General features: G+C 52.8%; 1 protein-coding gene across 2 annotated transcripts in view; it reads left to right on the top strand.

The window, feature by feature from the left end:
- Nucleotides 1–581: 581 nt before the first annotated feature.
- The window catches only part of dapk3 (death-associated protein kinase 3), a 75,237-nt gene continuing 59,616 nt past the window's right edge, over nucleotides 582–16,202 (top strand). Inside the window, exon 1 of one of the 2 annotated variants that reach the window (XM_072482802.1) lies at nucleotides 582–676. The gene's annotated coding sequence lies outside the window, so the exon portion shown is untranslated. Of the gene's footprint in view, nucleotides 734–16,202 lie in introns of both variants that reach the window. The other variant, XM_072482801.1, reaches the window with a different exon arrangement.

The raw sequence follows: 16,202 nt of genomic DNA, 5'->3' as shown, positions 1-16,202 counted from the left end.
TCACTGTCCGTGTGGAGTTTGCACATTCTCCCCGTGTTTGCACTGGGTTTCGCCCCCACAACCCAAAGATGTGCAGGCTAGGTGGATTGGCCACACTAAATTGCCCCTTAATTGGAAAAAATGCATTGGGTACTCTAATTTTTTTTTTTAAATGGCGTAATTGGTGTAATGGAATTTAAGCTGTCTAAAGTTCTTATCTGCACTGACATTTAGATTCACTTTGAAAGCAGGAGTTCGGCTGGAGGCCTTTTTACTGCGCTGCCTCTGTATGACATCATAACCGACCAATCACAGAGCAGTATTGTTCCACACCGTCGGTCAATGAGACAAGGGGAAAGGTGGACTCTGGGTGAAGGACAACGTCCCTACGTCATCACGCTAGGTCATTGATTTTGCAGCCCTTCAATCCGTGGAGGAGTGAGGAGGCGGGATTTCGATTGCCGCTCACGTCACATAGCCCGGAAACAGATAGGATGATTGGCGTACGGCAGAACCAACCAGATGAGAAGAAAGCGGGATTTCGCTACCGCCACACGTCAGGCTACCAGGAAGTCGGCTGGTTGATGGACGTGCGCAGCAGCCAATCAGGCGGCGACATCGGCCGTGACGTGACGTGCGTTCCTCTCCGGTTGCTGTGGCAGGGCTGGGGTCCGGTGCAATAGAGGCTGGACCAGGGGTAAGGCCACTTCTCACCTGTAACCACGACTCTGATACTGGGAGCGACCAGGGAACTGTGAGTGACTCCCCTCAGTCCCGAGCAATCCCCGGCTTCTTCCTTCCTTCCTTCAACTGAACAATGAATGTGGAATCAAAGGGTCTGCAAAGGAGCCCGGGGCGGGGGAGGTCTGAGAAAGAGCCCCGGACATTGGGGGTGGTCACCTGAGAAGGAGTGGAGGGTCTGAGAAGGAGCCGGGGGGTCTCTGAGAAGGAGGAGGGGGTCTGAGAAAGAGCCCCGGGGTGGGGGCACGGTCGTCTGAGAAGGGGGAGGGGGGTGGTGGTCCTCTGAGAAGGGGCCGGGGTCCCTCTGAGAAGGGGCCGGGGTCCCTCTGAGAAGGAGGAGGGGGTCTGAGCAGGAGCTGGGGGGCGGGGCGGTCGTCTGAGAAGGTGTGCGGAGGGGGGGGGGGGGGGGGGGGAAGTGTCTCTGAGAAAGAGCCCCGGGGTGGGGGCACGGTCGTCTGAGAAGGGGGGGGGTGTGGTCCTCTGAGAAGGGGCCGGGGTCCTCTGAGAAGGGGCCGGGGTCTGGTTCTCTGAGAAGGGGCCAGGGTCCCTCTGAGAAGGAGGAGGGGGTCTGAGCAGGAGCTGGGGGGGGGGGGTGGGGTGGTCGTCTGAGAAGGAGTGGGGAGGGGAAGTGTCTCTGAGAAAGAGCCCTGGGGTGGGGGCGTGGTCCTCTGAGAAGGGGCTGGGGTCTGGTCCTCTGAGAAGGGGCCAGGGTCCCTCTGAGAAGGAGGAGGGGGTCTGAGAAGGAGCTTGGGGGGGGGGGGGCATCTGAGCAGGAGCTGGGGGGGGTGGGGTGGTCGTCTGAGAAGGAGTGGGGAGGGGAAGTGTCTCTGAGAAAGAGCCCTGGGGTGGGGGCGTGGTCCTCTGAGAAGGGGCCGGGGTCTGGTCCTCTGAGAAGGGGCCAGGGTCCCTCTGAGAAGGAGGAGGGGGTCTGAGAAGGAGCTTGGGGGGGGGGGCATCTGAGCAGGAGCTGGGGGGGGTGGGGTGGTCGTCTGAGAAGGAGTGGGGAGGGGAAGTGTCTCTGAGAAAGAGCCCTGGGGTGGGGGCGTGGTCGTCTGAGAAGGGGGGGGTGTGGTCCTCTGAGAAGGGGCCGGGGTCCCTCTGAGAAGGAGGAGGGCGTCTGAGAAGGAGCTTGGGGGGGGGGGGGCATCTGAGCAGGAGCTGGGGGGGGTGGGGTGGTCGTCTGAGAAGGAGTGGGGAGGGGAAGTGTCTCTGAGAAAGAGCCCTGGGGTGGGGGCGTGGTCGTCTGAGAAGGGGGGGGTGTGGTCCTCTGAGAAGGGGCCGGGGTCCCTCTGAGAAGGAGGAGGGGGTCTGAGAAGGAGCTGGGGGGGGGGGGGCATCTGAGCATGAGCTGGGGGGTGGGGCGGTCGCCTGAGAAGGAGTGGGGGGGGGGGGGGAGGAGTGTCTCTGAGAAAGAGCCCCGGGGTGGGGGCGCGGTCGTCTGAGAAGGTGTGCGGGGGTGGGTCCTCTGAGAAGGGGCCGGGGGTCCCTCTGAGAAGGAGTAGGGGGTCTGAGAAGGAGCTTGGGAGGGAGGGGCATCTGAGCAGGAGCTGGGGGGGGCGGGGCGGTCGTCTGAGAAGGGGCAGGGGGGGAAGTGTCTCTGAGAAAGAGCCCCGGGGTGGGGGCACGGTCGTCTGAGAAGGGGGGGGGTGTGGTCCTCTTGAGAAGGGGCCGGGGTCCTCTGAGAAGGGGCCGGGGTCTGGTTCTCTGAGAAGGGGCCAGGGTCCCTCTGAGAAGGAGGAGGGGGTCTGAGCAGGAGCTGGGGGGGGGGGGTGGGGTGGTCGTCTGAGAAGGAGTGGGGAGGGGAAGTGTCTCTGAGAAAGAGCCCTGGGGTGGGGGCGTGGTCCTCTGAGAAGGGGCTGGGGTCTGGTCCTCTGAGAAGGGGCCAGGGTCCCTCTGAGAAGGAGGAGGGGGTCTGAGAAGGAGCTTGGGGTGGGGGCATCTGAGCAGGAGCTGGGGGGGGCGGGGCGGTCGTCTGAGAAGGGGCAGGGGGGGAAGTGTCTCTGAGAAAGAGCCCCGGGGTGGGGGCACGGTCGTCTGAGAAGGGGGGGGGTGTGGTCCTCTGAGAAGGGGCCGGGGTCCTCTGAGAAGGGGCCGGGGTCTGGTTCTCTGAGAAGGGGCCAGGGTCCCTCTGAGAAGGAGGAGGGGGTCTGAGCAGGAGCTGGGGGGGGGGGGTGGGGTGGTCGTCTGAGAAGGAGTGGGGAGGGGAAGTGTCTCTGAGAAAGAGCCCTGGGGTGGGGGCGTGGTCCTCTGAGAAGGGGCCGGGGTCTGGTCCTCTGAGAAGGGGCCAGGGTCCCTCTGAGAAGGAGGAGGGGGTCTGAGAAGGAGCTTGGGGGGGGGGGGCATCTGAGCAGGAGCTGGGGGGGGTGGGGTGGTCGTCTGAGAAGGAGTGGGGAGGGGAAGTGTCTCTGAGAAAGAGCCCTGGGGTGGGGGCGTGGTCGTCTGAGAAGGGGGGGGTGTGGTCCTCTGAGAAGGGGCCGGGGTCCCTCTGAGAAGGAGGAGGGCGTCTGAGAAGGAGCTTGGGGGGGGGGGGGGGGCATCTGAGCAGGAGCTGGGGGGGGTGGGGTGGTCGTCTGAGAAGGAGTGGGGAGGGGAAGTGTCTCTGAGAAAGAGCCCTGGGGTGGGGGCGTGGTCGTCTGAGAAGGGGGGGGTGTGGTCCTCTGAGAAGGGGCCGGGGTCCCTCTGAGAAGGAGGAGGGGGTCTGAGAAGGAGCTGGGGGGGGGGGGGCATCTGAGCATGAGCTGGGGGGTGGGGCGGTCGCCTGAGAAGGAGTGGGGGGGGGGGGGGGAGGAGTGTCTCTGAGAAAGAGCCCCGGGGTGGGGGCGCGGTCGTCTGAGAAGGTGTGCGGGGGTGGGTCCTCTGAGAAGGGGCCGGGGGTCCCTCTGAGAAGGAGGAGGGGGTCTGAGAAGGAGCTTGGGAGGGAGGGGCATCTGAGCAGGAGCTGGGGGGGGCGGGGCGGTCGTCTGAGAAGGGGCAGGGGGGGAAGTGTCTCTGAGAAAGAGCCCCGGGGTGGGGGCACGGTCGTCTGAGAAGGGGGGGTGTGGTCCTCTGAGAAGGGGCCGGGGTCCCTCTGAGAAGGAGGAGGGGGTCTGAGCAGGAGCTGGGGGGCGGGGCGGTCGTGGGGGGGGAAAGTGTCTCTGAGAAAGAGCCCCGGGGTGGGGGCACGGTCGTCTGAGAAGGTGTGCGGGGGGGGGGGGTGGTCCTTTGAGAAGGAGGAGGGGGTCTGAGCAGGAGCTGGGGGGCGGGGTTGTCGTCTGAGAAGGACCTGCTTTGGGGGGGGGGGGTGGGGGGTGGGGGAAGTGTCTCTGAGAAAGAGCCCCAGGGTGGGGCCGCGGTCGTCTGAGAAGGTGTGGGGTGGGGTGGGGTGGGTGGGGTAGGGGGGTCCTCCGAGAAGGGGCCGGGGGTCCCTCTGAGAAGGAGGGGGTCTGAGAAGGAGCTTGGGGGGGGGGGGGGTGGATCATCTGAGCAGGAGCTGGGGGGCGGGGCGGTCATCTGAGAAGGAGCGGGGGTGGGGGGGGGGGGGGGAGTGGCTCTGAGAATCTGAGCGCCCCGGGGTGGGGGCGCGGTCGTCTGAGAAGGTGTGCGGAGGGGGGGGGGGTCCTCGGAGAAGGGGCCGGGGGTCCCTCTGAGAAGGAGGTGGGGGTCTGAGACGGAACTTGGGGGGGGGGGGGGAGGGGGAGAATCATCTGAGCGGGGGGGGGGGGAGAATCATCTGAGCTGGGGGGGCGGGGCGGTCGTCTGAGAAGGAGCGGGGGGGGGGAGAATCATCTGAGCAGGAGCTGGGGGGGGCGGGGCGGTTGTCTGAGAAGGAGCGGGGGGGGAGGTGCCGTCTGAGAAGGTGACTAGTCATGTTCCGCAGCGATCAGTGTTGGAACCACAAGTATTCACAATATACATTAATGATGTGGCGATACCGGCGTTGGACTGGGGTGAGCACCGTAAGACGTCTTACAGCACCGGGTTAAAGTCCAACAGGTTTGTTTCAAATCACTACCTTTGGGAGCACTTATCCTTCACCTGAGGAAGGAGCAGTGCTCCGAAAGCTAGTGATTTGAAACAAACCTGTTGGACTTTAACCTGGTGTTGTAAGACTTCTTACTGTGATCTGGAAGAAGGAACTGAGGGTATTGTTGCAAGTTTGCAGATGGTACAAATATATGTAAAGGGACAGGTAGTGGCTGCAGAAGGATTTGATGAGGCTAGGAGAGTAGGCAGAAGTGGCAGATGGAATACAATGTGGAAAATTATGAGGTTATTCATTTTGGCAGGGAGAATAGAGGCATAGACTTTTCTAAATTGGAAAAGGTTTCGGAAATCAAAAGCACAAAAGACTTGGGAGTCTTAGTTCAGGATTCTCTTAAGGTTAACATGCAGGTTCAGTTGGCAGTTAGGGAGGCAAATGCAATGTTGGCATTCGTTTTGAGAGGGCTAAGGTACAACAGCATGGATAAATGCTGGCTTGTTTAAGCAGACCAAGGCCAGCAGCGCGAGTTCATTTCCTGTACCAGCCTCCCCGAACAGGTGCTGGAATGGCGACTGGTGCTTTTCACAGTAACTTCATTTGAAGCCTACTTGTGACAATAAGCGATTTTCATTCATTTCATTGGATGCTGCTGAGATTGCATAAGGCTCTGGTCAGATTCCATTTGGAATATTGGGAGCAGTTTTGAACTCCGTATCTAAGGAAGAATATGCTGGTCTTGAAGGGGGCCCAGAAGAGGTTCACAAGAATAATCCTGCGAATAAAGGGCTTGTCATATGAAGAGTGGTACTCAATAGGGTTTAGAAGATGAGGGGGGATCTCATTAAAACTTTCAAAATACTGAGGCCTAGATAGAGTGGATATGGAAAAGATGTTTCTGAAGGGACAATGCGGATTTCTTCAGCCAGAGGGTGGTGAATCTGTGGAACTCATTGCCAAAGAAGGCTGTGAAGGCCAAATCACTGTTTTAAGACAGATAGATTCTTGACTAATAAGGGGATCAAGGGTTACGGGGAGGAGGCTGGAGAATGGGGATGAGAAACGTATTAGTCACAATCAAATGGCCTAATTCTCCTATAACTTATGGCCTTATAGTTATAATTTAATATTTGCATTGAATGATACATGCCTCTGGGTTAAGTGTAGAATTGGAATGAGAGACATTCTAACCTGGGCTTGCTTTACTTGAAGAGAAAGGAGCGAGAAAGAGCTGTGTTTTGGAAAGTACATTTTAAATAACCACAGGAATCCATGTGTTTTGTGTGGGGATCTAAAATGCTTGCAGTGCCTTTGTGTGCTGTGATGTACACGCACATGCTGAGCATCATTCATGAAAGTGTATATATTCAAATTCATTGCCCTCAAAGATCATAGTTATCATGTCTCAAATATTTCAAAGTAACCTAGGCTTTGCCCAGATTAATTTGTTTTAAAATAATGGCAAAAACGTAGCTGCCTTTATCAAATCAAGAGTTTTTTGTTGTAAACTGGTGGTTTTATTTAGAGATGAATTTTACGTTCAGCGTTTGTTAATATTAGATCTAGAGTGAAGGCTCTTGTTAATGGGTATCAGGATATTCTCCATGAGCTGTGTGTGTCGTATCTTATTGTGTAACAAGCTCTTGTAGCTATGGATATTATGTTTAATGTTACCAATGCCAGTAATTTAAAACATTTAAGCTCTTGTTGTGACATTTGTAACTGTTGATCCTAGACTAAGGAGGGGAAAATCAGTCTGGGTTTGCCAGTGACCCTTCCTGGAAAGTGCACAAAAATAGACATTGTACAAGGGTTGAATGGCTGTCATTACTGAATGGCTGTTAACACTTGGCTCACACAAGACTAGCAATGATGTCACTGAAATGAGAACTGTACCCCAGTTTCGAGTTTATAGGAGCAATTAGTTGATCTCATCTGGGAAGCAGTGGAGAAATACCGTTGATCTTCCTGCAAACGCGATGTGAGGAAGACAGTCGAGTATGACAATCGCAGTAGTTATTGAGTGGCCTCTATGAAGTGGATTTAGGTGGCTATTAGTTTTTGCTCAGCTGTGATATCCTCAAGTACAAAATGCCCAGTGAAGATTGGATGAGGCACTGAGGTGTCATATCATCTGCAAAAACCATATAACAACACAACTTGCATTTATGTAGCACCTTTAGCATAAAACTTTCCAAATAATAATAATCTTTATTAGTGTCACAAGTAGGCTTACATTAACACTGCAATGAAATTACTGTGAAAATCCCCTAGTTGCTGCACTACAGTGCCTGTTCGGTTACACGGAGGGAGAATTCAGAATGTCCAATTCACCTAACAAGCACGACTTTTGGGACTTGTGGGAGGAAACCGGAGCACCTGGAGGAAACCCACACAGACACGAGGAGAATATGCAGACTCCGCACAGACAGTGACCCAAGCCGGGAATCGAACCTGGGCCCCCGGTGTTGTGAAGCAACAGTGCTAACATTTCACAGGAATATTGCTGAAAAGAGTTACCGAAACTGTGCTGGTATGTCTCCTTACTGCAATATTCAAGGTGTGTATTACCAAGCAAATGATTTCACAGGAGAACTATCAAATAAAGTTTGATACCAAACCACCTAAGGAGATGTTAGAGGACAGATTAGGGCAAGAGGTGTGGCAGCAGATGATGGTGTGCGCTGTGGTTATCAACTCTGTGTTAAGTGTTGCCTGGCTCAAGAGTGCCACTCTGGATTGGCATTTACTACAGAGGAATAAATGGGCTGCGATGGTGCGTGATCCTCTGGCCTCTGTTTTCTCTGGGCCAGCTGAGCTTTTTGCCTCTTCCAAACAGCCAATGTCTTCCAAACAGCCAACCTCCAAAGACATCAGTGACTGTCACCCGGTTATCAGTGTCAATATTTGCCATCTTCATATCTTCCTTTGTAGACAAGATATGGGCACCCAGGAGGTCATGACCCAGTGGCGAATTTGATGTCCAGAAGGTCTAGATATGCTGCCATTGTCCATCTGATGAATGTGGCTGAGCCAACACAGATGCTATTAGATAGGAATAAGTGTGTGTGGAATAAGCACGCTCCAGGATCTGAGTTGGTGGTCTTGTCCTGCCAAGAACTGCACAGGATACAGCTGAGACAGCAAAGGTGCAAACTTCAGTTTTTCTTTCTTTTGCCTAGCGTGTGTTGTCCAGCTCTCGCCACTGTAGAGTAGTATGCTGAAGGTGCAGGCTTGGTAGACTTAGTTTGGTGTTCTCATCAGGTTCTTGTTCCACACACTGTGACTCAGCTTGGACAAAACAACTGCAGTTTATGTAACGGTGTGTTGATTTCAGCACCAAGTGACAGATTGCTGCTGATTGTTGAGCCAGGATGTGTGAAGCTATCAACGACCTCTGGTGTCACATTGTCAGTGCTGATGGATGGTGGTATGGCAGCATCCTGGACTGTGACATTTATCTTCCTGATGTTGATGGTCAACCAAACTCTTTACAGGCTCATTTGTCAGTGCAAGTGCTCCTCGGTATGGGATCCTTGTTTAGCATTGTCGGCTCAGAGCAACTCTCTGATGTGGACTTGGATTTCAGGCGAACAAGGCTAAGCAGCTGAGCTGGAAGCCAATGTAAATCAGTGAGGGTGATGGGTGACTGAGTTTTAAATGAGTTCAAACTGAAAATGTGAGACTGGCCAGGAATATTGGGCGATGCAGTGGTTAGTTGCCTCACTGCGCCAGGGACTGTGGTTCAATTCTGGCCTTGGGTCACTGCCTGTGTGGAGTTTGCGCATTCTCCCTGTGTCTGCGTGGGTTTCCTCCAGATGCTCCGGTTTCCTCCTGCAATCCAAAGATGTGAAGGTATGTTGGATTGGCCATGTTAAACTGGCCCTTAGTGTCCAGGGATGTGTGGGTTAAGTTGGGTTACAGGGTTGCAGGGATAAGGGGTAGCCTGGATAGGGTACTCTTTCAGAGTGTCGGTGCAGACTCGATGAGCTGAATAGCCTCCTTCTACATTGTGTAGGGATTCTATGAGTACACTGGAATAGTCATGTCTAGGGGTAACAAAGGTATGGATGAAGTTTTCCGTAATAGTTGAGCTGGTGTAGCGTCAGACGGATGATACCCAAGTGGGAGTGGGCAGTCTTGCTGATGGGATGGATGTGTGTGTGTCTGGAATCTTAAATCGGGGTCAGATAAAATGCTAAAGTTGCATAGCATTATGGGTCTGTGCAGTCTCGATGGGCCGAATGGCCATGTGCATTGTAGAAATTCTGAGTCTAAACCTCCATTCTTGGCAAGGAGACCAAAATAAAGTGGATGTAACTCCCAAGTTTACCATGTTAACGAGGCAGGAGTAAGTGCAGTTCTAACACAGAATGTTGAGCAGTTAAGTCGGTAATACGCAGCAAATTCTTCGAGGAATGGTGCATTAAAAGTGACAATTTCATACAGACATGACCTTGCTGTACTATTCTGTTACAAGCTGAATCTATGCATGTTGAGGAAAGACTTAGACAAAACAGTAATTTCATGAGCCAGAGGAAGTACTTCTAATCTTTAGACTGGTGGCCAGACACACTCCATGAGCTCATTAAACCATGACCTGTTTTCTTTGTTCTGCCTCGGGTGAATATAAGGCCCCACGCTTTTAGTCATTTATCTCATTGCTGCTGTGGGGCCTCGCTATATGCAAAATGACTCTGGGGTTTGGCCCTATAACAGCAGTCACTGCTTTTAAAACAATGAACATGGGATTTAAAGTGCAGAAGAAGGCCATTCAGCCCATTGAGTCTGCACTGGCTCTTGGAAAGAGCACTCTACTTAACCCTATTCCCGTAACCCAGTAACCCCACCTAACCTTTTTGGACACTACGGGCAATTTATCATGGCCAATCCGCCTAATCTGCATATCTTTGGACTGTGGGAGGAAACTGGAGCACCCGGAGGAAACCCACCCAGACACTGGGAGAACGTGCAGACTCCGCACAGGCAGTGACTCAAGCCAGGAATCGAACCTGGGACCCTGGAGCTATGAAGCAACTGTGCTAACCACTGTGCTACCGTGATGTGAAGAGACAAGCCACCTCTTCCACAGCTGACACTGGAAGTGTTGGAAACACTCTGGCCAGGCAGCAACTCTGGAGGGAAAATATGGAGTTATTTTTTCGAGCTAATCTGTTAATTTCTGTTTTCATCTTGGGTTTCCAGCATCTCCAGTATTTTTCTTTTGTTCCTTTTCTGCCACAATTTTTTTGGGAGGTGCCATAAAATCTTTTCATTGTCAGCATTACATCAAATTGATGCCTGGATGCATAAACAGGCTGAGGGAGCATGAAGGTCCACTGTGTAGGATCTCTATCTGTGAGTAACATTCATTACTGATGGATATGCTCCCTTCCCAAGTGTAAAAAAGCAAATTACTGCGGATGCTGGAATCTGAAACGAAAGAGAAATTGCTGGAAAATCTCAGCAGGTCTGGCAGCATCTGTAGGGAGAGAAAAGAGCGAACGTTTCGAGTCCGATGATTCTTTGTCAAAGCTAACAGACAGAGAAAGTGGGAAATATTTATACTGTGGAGTGAGAATGAAAGATGAGTCATAGCCACAGAAACCCAGGAAAACAGTGTACCCATGGCCACAGAAACCAAAGGGAAAGAGTGCTAATGGCAGTCCCCAGAGAGAACAAAAGATGTGAAAGGCCAAACAGCAGAGAAACTAACATGAGAGGGTGAACTGTAGATGTGGGGGAGGGGAAGGGGGAAGCAAAGAGGAGAAAGGGTAAGGAAAGGTGGATAAGATGGGGGGGAGGGGTGTTAAATATATATTAAGAAAGACAAGAAATGGTAAAAGATAGTTAAAATGAAATGGGATGAAAACAAATGGGCCGAGGTGGGGAAGAGCTAATCATCTGAACTTGTTGAATTTGATGTTGAGATCGGAAGGCTGTAGCGTGCCTAACCGGAAGATGAGATGTTGATCCTCCAGTTTGCATTGAACTTTACTGGAACATTGCAGCAGGTCAAGGACTGACATGTGGGCATGGGAGCAGGGTCTTTAGTTAAAATGGCAAGCAACGGGAATGTCAGGGTCCTGAATGCGCACAGACTGAAGATGCTCTGCAAAGCGATCACCCAGTCTGCGTTTGGTGTCTTCGACATAGAGGAGACCACATTGTGAGCAGCGAATGCAATAGACCAAATTGGAAGAGATGCAAGTGAAACGCTGCTTAACCTGGAATGAGTGTTTTGGGCCTGGGATGTTAAGCATGAAAGGGGCAGGTGTTACACCTTCTGCGATTGCATGGGAAGGTGCCATGGGTGATGGGAGAGGTACTGGATATGGTGGAGGAGTGGACTAGATTATCTTGGAGTGAACGGTCTCTGCGGAATGCTGACATTAACATCAGGCTCAGATGAGCCAACCCAATTCAGATCAGCTGGCCATTGAATAAAAGTCTGTTCTTCCTTTATTTGTACATGCGTATTGCCATTCCCAGACCAGGCTGGGTGTTTCAGTTATTTTTTTGTTAAAACACAACTATCTGGACTGTAAAAGCTTATGTATAGAAAAAGCACATGTAAACCCAATGGTATTGTCTACTTCAGCCAAAGCTTGTTTAAGACACTATGTCAATACGTAATACATCAATACGGGCGACACGGTGGCATAGTGGTTCTCACTGCAACCTCACAGTGCCAGGGACCCAGGTTCGACCGTGGCCTTGGGCGACTGTGTGGAGATTGCACATTCTCCCTGTGACTGCGTGGGGTTTGCACATTCTCCCTGTGACTGCGTGGGTTTCCTCCGGGTGCTCCGATTTTCCTCCCGCACTCCAAAACTCCAAAAATGTGCAGGTTAGTTGGATTGGCCATGCTAAATTGACCCTTCATATCCAAAGATGTTAGTTATAATAATAATCTTTATTATTGTCACAAGTAGGCTTACGTTAAGACTGCAATGAAGTTACTGTGAAAATCCATTAGTCGCCACATACCAGCGCCTGTTCGGGTACACTGAGGGATAATTCAGAATGTCCAATTCATCTAACAAGCACGTCTTTCGGGACTTGTGGGAGGAAACTGGAGCACCAGGAGGAAACCCACGCACACAAAGTGAGCATGTGCAGACCCCTGAAAGACAGTGGGCCAAGCCCCACAAAGCCAGTGACCCAGGCCAGGAATCGAACACAGGTCCCTGGTGCTGATAAGCAACAGTGCTAACCATTGTGCTACCGTGCCACCCAGATTAGGTGGATTGTTCATGATCAATGCATGTGGATAGGGTATGGGAGTGAGCCTTGGTAGAGTCCATTTTCGGAGGGTCAGTGCAGACTAGATGGGCCAAATGAACTGCACTGTAGGGACTCTATGAATTGAAACACTCCATGGCACTTCACAGGAGTGCTATAAAGCAAACTTTTGATAGCGAACCACAGATGGCAGATGACCAAAAGCTTGGTCAAAAGAGGTAGGTTTTGAAGAGCATTTTAAGGGAGGTGGAGAGATTTAGGATTGGAATTCCAGAACTTAGCGTCTAGGCAGCAGAAGGTGCAACCGCCAGTGCTGGAGCAATTAAAATAGGGGTCGCTCGAGTGGCCAGAATTGGAGGAGTGCTGATATCGCAGAGGCTTGTAGGCTGAAGGAGATTACAGAGATGGCGAAGGAGCGAGGTCATGGAGGGACCTGAAATCAAAAATGAGAATTTTCAAACCAAGATTTTGCTGGGAGCCGATGTGTCTGCGAGCACAGGGGTGACCGGTGAATGGGATTCGGTGAAAGCTGGAACACAGGCAGCAGAATTCTAGATGACCTCAAGTTTACAGAGGGTAGAATTTGGAAGGCTCACCAGGAGTGCATTGGAATAATTAAGTCTTGAGGTAACAGAGACATGGTTGAGCATTTCAGTAGCATATGTGCTGAGGCAGGGATGGAGTCAGGCAATGTTATAGAGGTGAAAATAGGTGACCTTAGTCAAAGTGTGGATATGTGGTCGGAAACTGGTATTTGGGTCAAATATGACACCAAGGTTATCAGAGTTTAACTTAACATAGTCAGAAGTGATCTTTGCATTTTTGCAGCCGTTATGAAGTGCAGTCAATCAAGTAAATTTGGAGGTTAAAATGAGAAAGGATGATAAGTCTTTCAGGGTGCATTATGTTCCTTTATGGCTTTGGCTTATGACTCGGATGTGGTATTGTGAGATCCTGCTTTGGAATGTGTTTACTTTGAACATTCTCTGCAACTGAGTTATCATTGGAAAAATAATTTGCAGTACTGAAGTTGGAATGCGAGATGGTGGTGTCAGTATTGTGACGTGTGAGAAAGTTTGTAATGAATGTATTTGGTGTATAGAGCACATGTTGTGTTGGTTAGGTTGCTGTTAAGCATAAAGCCACCTCCCCCCCCCCGGTAACAAAATAGCGAGAAATCACACAGAGCAAGATATATACATGATAAAATGATATGGTTACATAGCTTTGTACACGGGCTCTCTCCCGTACGTGCCAGTTTCCCCAACCCTTCATGTTATCTCTTGCTCCTCCACCCTCCCAGGCAGTCTCCCCCCGCCCCCTGGTTGCTGCTGACCGACCTTGCTCCACCAACCTCGTCAGATTCAGTTTATGTAGGGCCCTCCAACTCCTGGCTATCTGGATCCCCAGATACCAAAAGCTCCCCTCCGCCCTCCTCAGCGATAGGTCCCGTATCCCTCTTTCTTGGTCCCCTGCCTGTAACACAAAGAGCTCACTCTTCCCTTCATTGAGCTTATAGCCCGAAAACTCCCGAAACTCCCTTAGAGTCTGCATGACCTCCACCATCCTCTCCATTGGATCCGCCACGTACAGCAACAGGTCATCCGCATATAGCGACACCCGATGCTCTTATCCCCCTTGGACAACACCCCTCCATTTATTAGACTCCCTCAATGACATGGCCAATGGTTCGATCGCCAATGCAAACAACGCCCTCATCCCTCGGTACATCGAAAGTACTCCGACCTCCGCCGGTTCGTCACTACACTCGCCACCGGCCTCTGTAAAGGAGCTTAACCCAACTGATAAACCTTCCCCCGAACCCAAACCTACGCAGCACCTCTCAGAGGTACTCCCACTCTACTCGGTCAAAGGCCTTCTCCGCGTCCATAGCTGCCACTATCTCCGCCTCTCCCTCCTCCGATGGCATCATCATCACGTTTAATAGCCGCCCCACGTTAGTGTTTAATTGCCTGCCCTTTACGAATCCCGTCTGGTCTTCGTTGATCACCCCCGGGACACAGTCCTCGATCCTCGTGGCCAGCACTTTTGCCAGCAACTTTGCATCCACATTGAGGAGCGAGATCGGCCTGTACGATCCACATTGCAGTGGGTCCTTGTCCCGCTTTAGGATCAAAGAAATTGTCGCTTCCGACATTGTCGGGGGCAGGGCCCCCTCCTCTCTTGCCTCATTAAAGGTCCTCACTAGTAGTGGGGCCAACAGGTCTACGTACCTCCTGTAGAACTCCACCGGGAACCCGTCCGGTCCCGGGGCCTTCCCCGCCTGCATACTCCCCAAACCCTTGCTCAGCTCCTCCAACCCAATTGGTGTCCCCAAACCAGCCACCTCTTGCTCCTCCACCCTCTGGAATCTCAGTTGGTCTAGGAATCGTCTCATCCCCTCTTTCCCCGCTGGGGGCTGGGATCTGTACAGCTCTTCATAGAAGGTCTTAAATACCTCATTTATTTTCGTCGCACTCTGAACCGTGGCTCCCCTTCCATCTTTGACTCTCCCTATTTCCCTCGCTGCCGTCCTCTTACGGAGCTGGCGTGCCAGCATCCGACTAGCCTTTTCCTCATACTCATAAGTCGCCCCCTGCGCCTTCCTCCACTGTGCTTCCGCCTTCCCTGTGGTCAACAGGTCAAACTCCGTCTGGAGCCGTTGTCTTTCCCCAAGTAAGCTTTCCTCCGGGGCCTCTGCGTATCTCCTGTCCACTCTCAAAATCTCCCCCACTAACCTCTCCCTTTCCATGCCCTCTGTCTTCTCCCTATGAGCCCTGATGGAGATTAGCTCTCCCCTGATCACCGCCTTCAGCGCCTCCCATACCACCCCCACCCGCACCTCCCCGTTGTCGTTGGCCTCCAAGTACCTTTCGATACACCCCTTCACCTTCCCACACACCACCTCATCCGCCAGCAGTCCCACATCCAGCCGCCACAGCGGGCGTTGGTCCCTCTCCTCTCCCAGCCCCATTTCCACCCAGTGCGGGGCGTGGTCCGAAACGGCTATGGCCGAATACTCCGTCCCCTCCACCCTCGGGATAAGCGCCCTGCCCAGAACAAAAACATCTATCCGGGAGTAGGCTTTGTGCACATGGGAGAGAAAAGAAAATTCCCTGGCCTGTGGCCTTGCAAACCGCCATGGGTCCACTCCCCCCATCTGATCCATAAACCCCCTAAGTACCTTGGCCGCCGCCGGCCTCTTTCCAGTCCTTGATTTGGAGCGGTCCAGTGCTGGATCCAACACTGTATTGAAGTCCCCTCCCATTATCAGGCCTCCTATCTCCAGGTCCGGAATGTGCCCCACCATGCGCTTCATGAATCCTGCATCATCCCAGTTCGGGGCGTATACATTTACCAGCACCAGCCACGTCCCTTGCAACCTACCGGTCACCATTACATATCGCCCTCCATTGTCCACTACAATAGTCTTGGCCTCAAATGACACCCGCTTTCCCACCAATATTGCCACCCCTCTATTCTTCGCGTCCAGTCCCGAGTGGAATACCTGTCCTATCCATCCCTTTCTTAACCTGACCTGGTCCGCCACCTTCAGGTGTGTCTCTTGTAGCATGACCACGTCTGCCTTCAGTCCCTTTAAGTGCGCGAACACTCGAGCCCTCTTCCCCCAGCCCATGTAACATTTCCTGCACGTGATTGACCCCCTATATACAACAACCATCACACCTCAAACATCCCCCCCCCCCCACCCTCACAAACCCTCAGTTAGAGTCCAACTTTTCGGCTTGTACAAAGGTCCACGCCTCTTCAGGCGTTTCAAAGTAATAGTGTTGGTCCTTGTATGTGACCCACAGTCGCGCTGGCTGCAGCATTCCAAATTTCACTCCTTTCCGGTGCAACACCGCTTTGGCCCGGTTGAAACCCGCTCTCCGCTTTGCAACCTCCGTGCTCCAGTCCGGGTATATTCAGATCTCTGCATTGTCCCACTTACAGCTCCGCTCCTTCTTGGCCCATTTCAGGACCCTCTCTCTCTGTCCGTGAACCGGTGAAACCTCACCACCATCGCCCTTGGCGGCTCATTTGCCTTGGGCTTCCTCGCCAGCACCCGGTGTGCCCCGTCTAACTCCAGCGACCTCGAAGGGGCCTCCGCGCCCATCATCGCCCCGAGCATCGTGCTCGCGTATGCCCCGGCATCAGCCCCCTCCACTCCTTCAGGGAGACCCAGGATCCGCAAATTCTTTCTCCTCGACCTGTTCTCCAGGTCTTCGAGTCTTCCCGCCCACCTCTTGTGTAGCGCCTCGTGCTGCTCCACTCTCAC

The sequence above is a fragment of the Scyliorhinus torazame genome, chromosome 18, assembly GCF_047496885.1.
Source record: "Scyliorhinus torazame isolate Kashiwa2021f chromosome 18, sScyTor2.1, whole genome shotgun sequence".
NCBI classification, from domain to species: domain Eukaryota; kingdom Metazoa; phylum Chordata; class Chondrichthyes; order Carcharhiniformes; family Scyliorhinidae; genus Scyliorhinus; species Scyliorhinus torazame.
Note: the sequence above shows the minus strand (reverse complement) of the source record. Positions and strands in the feature narration are given on the sequence as shown.